Source organism: Suricata suricatta, chromosome 15 (assembly GCF_006229205.1).
Source record: "Suricata suricatta isolate VVHF042 chromosome 15, meerkat_22Aug2017_6uvM2_HiC, whole genome shotgun sequence".
Taxonomy (NCBI): Eukaryota; Metazoa; Chordata; class Mammalia; order Carnivora; family Herpestidae; genus Suricata; species Suricata suricatta.
The window spans coordinates 77,395,412-77,401,728 of NC_043714.1; the positions used below are offsets into that span (position 1 = coordinate 77,395,412).

Genomic DNA, 6,317 nt, shown 5'->3' on the forward strand with positions numbered 1-6,317 from the left:
GCATCTTAGTATCTGAGCAGCTGCAGAAATATTTGTTAAAATTCAACATTCACTCATGATTAACACATCTGCATAAATGAGGAATGCAGTAGAATTTTCTAGACCCAATGCAGAGTATCCGCCGGGCCTCGCTGGGCCCTCAGTTGCCCGTCGGCGCCACCGGGAGCCAGGCCGGGAGTCACAGGTGCAGGCGGGCCTGAACGGGAGACCCCTCTGTGTGCCTCAGCAGGTCATGCTGTCTACGTAGTGTCCCACCACAGTCACCAAGCAAGGTGTCAGTAAGGACTTAGCGCGCTGTCACATTGGGGGTCGACGCTGTTCACAGAGGTGCCTACGCGGAGTCCAGCAGGCGCGGCGGCCATCAGCGACACGGCTCAGCGTCCCCCCATGTGCTGTGGCCACGTGACGAAGCCCTCCTCGGCCGGGAGAGGAGCGAGCCCCCACGCCCGCCGCGCACGGGGGTCCCTGGAGGCGATGCCGCTGGAGAGGCCGGACTCCGCCCGGCCGGTTGCAGCTGACCCCGGGTCCGCTTGGGGCCGGAGCGGGCGGTGCGCAGACAGGAAGGCAGGGGAGAGGCTAGCAGGGGCGGGGACAGGGGCGAGTGATGGGGTGGCCTTTCTGTCGGGATGACAGCCAGGACCGGGTGCAGATCGGGGCGCTGGGTACACCGCATTGTGAGGACTTCCTGCCACCGAAGTGTCCGCTTCTGAATGGCTAAAGTAATCAACGCCTTGTAGGTTTTACCACAGTGAAAAAAGTCCATTGAATTTGATGTGATGTTAACAAAAATGCAATTTTAAAAAGCTGCCTACCCATTTTTGCAACAAAAATAACGTTTCCTAGCAAGGTAAACATGTGCCCTACTGTGCTAACGTAGAAATTTCACTGATTATAGGACCTCAGACAACTTCTGTCACGTGCGGCAACATTTAGAGTGCACGAGGAGCGCCAGAAAAACGGGAAATAACCAAGCGTGCATCAGCCGCGCACACGCCCCCGTCACCAGGCGGGGTCTCAGGACCCCGGGCGGAGCCGGTCAGGCCCGCAGGGCGATTATTACAGAGCGCGGAAGTGACCAGCGTGTGGTTTGGAAATACCCGGGGAGGGAAGCCAGAGAGCAGGGAAGAGCAGCTCACGCCGCACTCGGACGCTCCTCGGGCAGCGAGAGCAGGCGCCGCGCGGGCGTTTGGGCTCTTCCTGGTCCCGCCGCACACACCGTAAGTTCCCGTGTGTGTGATCTACAGTCACCGCGTGGTTCGCGGGCATGATTTCCCGGAAACACGCTTGTAAATGTCCTCCTAAGAAATAATGGAAACTCAGATGATTCGCTCCACAACCCAAAAACATTCATACATAAAAGTCATTACAGTACTGTAATTTAATACAAAACAATAAAGAAAATAAAAAATAGAAAAGTAAACGGACGAAGCCGCACCTCCCTTTGACAACCTGCGTGGCTGCTGCCAGGGAGCCGAGGTCGGTGATCCAGCAGGTCGACTTTTCACCGTCACTGATGGAATCGCTGCCATCTGTTGGCTCAATGGAATCTTCGTGCAACTTTGTCTTCTTTTTATTTTTTAATGTTTATTTACTTTTGAGACAGAGAAGAGCACAAGCAGGGGAGGGGCAGAGAGAGAGGGAGACACAGACTCTGAAGCAGCTCCAGGCTCCAAGCTGTCAGCACAGAGCCCGATGCGGGGTGTGAACCTGCAAACCGTGAGATCATGACCTGAGCCGAAGTCGGACACTCGAGCGACTGAGCCACCCAGGCGCCCCTTTTTGTGCAACTTTAACAAGGACCTTTTCCAGTGACACTTGATTTCACCTCCTTTTGAGGATTTTGCGGAAATGTGACATTGCATTAATGAAATCCCACAGCAAGCGAATGAGAGAGAGAGCGAGAAAGAACCGTTGGCTCGGTTGGGATCGCTGATGTTGGGCGTCACGTAGGACTTGTATCACGAGAACTGGCCCATGTATCGAGTTAAAATGTATCACAAAATGTATCAGATACGGTGGCTCGTCTTGCAGAACGAGTTCCTCGCCATCCAGCTCTCACTGCGATGTATTTTCTAAACTCTGAGAAGCAGGAAGCTCTTTCTGCTCCTGGCCCATCCAGGTCCAGCGAGCAGCAGTCCCGCCCCCCTCCCCAGCAGTGACAGACGTCAGCTCCTCACTTGCGTGGTGGTAGTTTCCCGGCAACAAACCAGGTAATAATTGCATTTCCTTGTTCAGAAGGTATTCCTTGTCCGTTTCTGGCTGTGAGAGCAGATCACCCCAGGCAAGAAGTTCCTGATGACATCTGCCTAAACCCGGACCTCGGGACTGACAGTCACCGTCATCCCTGAGCTCCAAGGAGAGACGGAGATCTGTGAGGAAGAGGAGAGGAAGGCCCTGGGTGAGCAGAAGAAAACCGTAAGGGACTGGGGGCGGGGGGCGCACACAGGGCAGAGGCGGGACGGGCAGTTTGGTGGCAGAAAGTCCACACCGGGAGATGCCTGCCAGTGGGGTGAGTGGAGAGAAAGGGGGGCCTTCCCTGGTTCCGAACCTGCAAGGCCGCAGAACGCACCCCCCCTTCCCCCCACCCCCAGGAGGCCAGTTCTGACACCAGCAGCCTTCTAGGAATGCGCTGCGGGCAAAGTCCAGGACTTCCCCAGGCTCCGCTCCCAGAAAGTGCCAGAGAAACGCCTTTTCCAAGTGCAAGGCTTCAGGGGCCCCCCGCTGAGCGAGGCTGCTGTTGCTGGGGGAGCAGTTAGCGCACCGGCACCCCCAGCCCAGCCCGGAGGCCCTCGAACTTAACGGATGTGGGGACGGGCCGCTGCGGACTGGACCTGAGGGAAGGTGGGAGCCAGCGCTGTGGGCTGGTGGGGGCTCTGCCTCCTCTCCCCGCAGATCGGGAGTGACCCGAGGTCAGCCTCCGGTCTCTGCCAGGCCCCCTGCGTCCCTGGGGAGGCTGTAGGCACCAGGAGGCCACCTGGGCTTGATTTCTAGTGACCTCTCGTGTCCATCCCCAGTCCAGACACTGAGATGTGGTCATTCCTACCCCTGGGAGGGAGCCTGGCCCCGGCCACGCCACGGAGTGAGGCAGGACGGCAGGCAGCAGATGCCTGTGGCACCAGGGACACTCGGGACATTAGCTCTGCAGCCGGGTGGGCGAGGGCAGGGGTCTCAGCCAGGGTGGAGGGGCGTCGGGAGGGGGAGGGAAGCAGTGTAGGGACCAGAAAGGGAACAGCCTGAGGGCCGGTTCAGGGCGGGAGCAGCCACGACGCTGACAGCCCGGCTCGTGTCTGCGGCGGAGGACATGGCCCTGCTCTAGGGCAGCCCTGGCCTCAGAGACCCGTGGGCGGGGACTTAGAGTCCGCAGTCTCCCGGTGTCGTCCTCACAGGCTCCAGCTGCCTGGTCCACGGTCCACGAGCTGGTGGACCGCTCGCCCAGACCGCTGCCCCGGGACACCTTCAGGCGCGGGTGTCCCAGCCGTGCGGGGGGGAGCTCCCGGGGGGCTTCAGCCCCAGAGCACACGTGGATCCGGCACTGGGGTCCCCACACGCCCACTGTCCCAGCCGTGTGTCCCCAGTCACCGCAGCCCTACCCGTGGGGCGCTCCAGTGTGAACACGTGTTTGTTTCCTGGTGAGCTGGAGCGCCAGGTTACCGGGGTCCTCACACCGCGGCCGCGGTGCGTGGCTGTGCCCACTCGTGGCCGAGCGAGGTGGCCGCTCGCAGGCCCGCACGGCTGCTGCTCGTGGGCCGTGAGATGTCACTTTCCAACTAGTCACATCTGGTGAACCTCAACTTTGTAACATCTTCCCTTCCTTCAGTCCTCAGTGTGCTTGCCATCGGGACACCCGTTCTGTCTTGTCGCGTTCTCCTGTGGCCCCCACCGCGCGTGCTGCTTTCTCCGTCCACACGGATGTCGCCCATGCTCCGCGTCCCGCGCCGGCTGCCTCCCAGCGTCCATCGCCCTGCTTCCTGTGGATGCTGTTTTCTCCTGTAATAAACCTGAGTCCTGACCCGTTCGTGGGTCCCGCCCATCTCCCTGCAGTTTGGGGGTGCCCAAGACTCCCCAGGGAGGCGCTGCCACCATCTCCCAGCCCAGGGTCTGGCCGCAGGCCTGCAGGGCCTGGACCCAGCCGCTCACCGCCTCCAGAAGCGTCTGCTGGGGGCTGCCGCAGTCACCAGGCCGTAAGAGACAGACGCGTACGTCAGAGGAGGGTCTGCGGACTTAGCTTGAGAGCGGCCCCTTGTGCGACAAAATACTGTGTCCCTCGGTAGACCCAGCCTTCTCAGCCCCAGATTCCGGGACACTGCAGGTCCCTGCTCGCCTGATGCCTGCAGCCATCGCCCTGAGGGGGTCTGGGAGGCGCCCCGCCTGCCTCCTCACCCCCTGGGCCTGCCCGCCCTCCCACGCCCTTGTTCACCTTGCCTGCCAGGGAACCCCGGAACCGGAGACACTTGGGGTTGTCCCAACTGAGGGGAGGTGCCCTGCAGAGCGGAGGCTGCCCGGTGGCCAAGGACAGGCCTCCGAGTTAGACCCAACGGAAGGCCATGGGCTGCGGTGCAGACAGAGTATGGGCCCTTGACCAGGGTTACAGGCTGGAAAACGAGGTGAGGCAGCTCTGGGCAGAAACCAGAACCCCGACAAGTGCCTGTTTGGTCCGAGGAGCCTGGCGGAACCGCAGGACAGGGCCGAGTCCCCGGAAACTGGGGCAGAGGTGGGGGGGACTTGTGACTGGCCCGCAACTCCCGGTCCTCCGAGGAAGCCAGAGGGCGCCCTGCTTTGAAGCTAAACCAGCAGGGCCACGTGCGGCCAGGAGAGGAAAGGGGCAGACTGACAAGGGGAGCAGGGAGGTGGGCCACACGCCCAGCAAGGAATGGCGCGTGGCCGGTGCCCCATCTCCGCAGGCCACACTCCAAACCAAACCCCGAGTCGCCATGCCCCACATCCCAGGCCACAGCAGGTGCTGTCAAAATGTGGTCCCCTACCAGCCTACTCCATCCAAACCTCCTGCCTCCGTGCTGCCCCAAACCAATCTTAAAATGCATGTGAGGTCTCACTCTGCCTGGGACCTTCAGTACCTCCTGGTGTAGTTAAAATCCAGGCTCCTAATCATGGTTTCTAGACTGCTTCTCCACCTTGACCCGTTCTCCGTTGGCTCACCACACTCCCAGCTTGCCTGGTCTCTTCCAAACCTTCAGCAACACTCATGCCTCAGGACCTTTGCACATGTTCTTCTTTGAATCCCCTTCTCTCCAGCCTTTGTGCGACCAGCTTGCCCTACTCTCTCTCTCCCTCCCCTCTGATGTCACTTCCTTAGTGAGCTCTCCTTGGACCACAAAGCCCTCGTGTGCTTCCTGAAAGCTCCCACACCTGTGGGGTAGGTGTGTTTGTCAATTTGTTGTTTTTCTCTCCCACACACCAGAACGTGAGCTGCATGGAGGCCAGGAGCTGTCCCATCCCGGGTACACATCAGGGCCGGCATTAGGTCAGGCAGAGGGGCGCTGCCGGAATTTCTGCAGAACCTAGCAGGGCTGGAGTCCTGTCACAGGCGGGGTGGAGGTGGACCAGGCGGCCTGTGGCAGGAGTCCGCTGCTGCAGGCTGGTGGGACCCGGTTCCCAGCTCGCAGCCTGTCCCCTGCCCACTGAGGACAGTCCCTCCCCTCACTGCGAGTGAGTCCACCCCTGATCAGCCCGCTTCTCGCTTGCCTGGCACCCGCCCTGGGACCAGATGGCAGATGCCGGGGCGCCCGTCCCTCCGCCCTGAGCATCCGGGCAGCGTGGGCTGCTGGCTGCGGGTCCTCCCTCGCTGTCTCCGGCTGTCCGCCCGCCTGGGCTCGGGGCCGGCGCGGGCAAGCAGACGCCTGGACGCCCACTCCTGCTGGGCGGGGTCACAGGAGCCGCTTCCCGCGGTCTGCTCTTCCTAACAAGGGCGGTGACGCCAAATTTCCTTCTTCGGGTTGTAAGGACAGGGCCGGAAAAGACTTCGGAGGAACAGCAGGAAGGATTCCACGGAAAGGTTTTGGGAAATTCTGTAACAGCCACTCCTCAGGTCCTAGGGCTGGGAACACAGGTGGTAGGGCAGTGTAGAGGGGCACTGGGGACAGCCCCAAACGGAGAAGAGGAGACTGCTTCCAGCAAGCTCCCCGGCTGCTGGCGGCCGCCCAGGGGGAACACCGCGAGGTTAGGGACGGCCCCGGGCGGGCTTTGGGGGCAACTCTTCAACGGTCTCCACGGCCCGTTGCCGCCGCGACAACTCGGGGCCGCACGAGCGCAGCGGACCCGGCGGCTGCCGCCGCGCCCGGCCCTCCCCGCGCCACGGA

At 61.4% G+C, this 6,317-nt stretch overlaps 2 protein-coding genes across 11 annotated transcripts in view; both read left to right on the top strand.

The window, feature by feature from the left end:
- Window positions 1-4,015, top strand: part of ZFP41 (ZFP41 zinc finger protein) — a 10,939-nt gene extending 6,924 nt beyond the window's left edge. For 9 of the 10 annotated variants that reach the window (XM_029923275.1, XM_029923276.1, XM_029923268.1 and 6 more), the window contains 2 exons: window positions 2,236-2,398; window positions 3,818-4,015. The gene's annotated coding sequence lies outside the window, so the exon portion shown is untranslated. Of the gene's footprint in view, window positions 1-895; window positions 1,421-2,235; window positions 2,399-3,817 lie in introns of those variants that run through there. The other variant, XM_029923277.1, reaches the window with a different exon arrangement.
- An 86-nt stretch (window positions 4,016-4,101) lies between these two features.
- The window catches only part of GLI4 (GLI family zinc finger 4), an 8,345-nt gene continuing 6,129 nt past the window's right edge, over window positions 4,102-6,317 (top strand). Inside the window, exon 1 of the mRNA XM_029923263.1 lies at window positions 4,102-5,374. The gene's annotated coding sequence lies outside the window, so the exon portion shown is untranslated. The remainder of the gene's footprint in view (window positions 5,375-6,317) is intronic.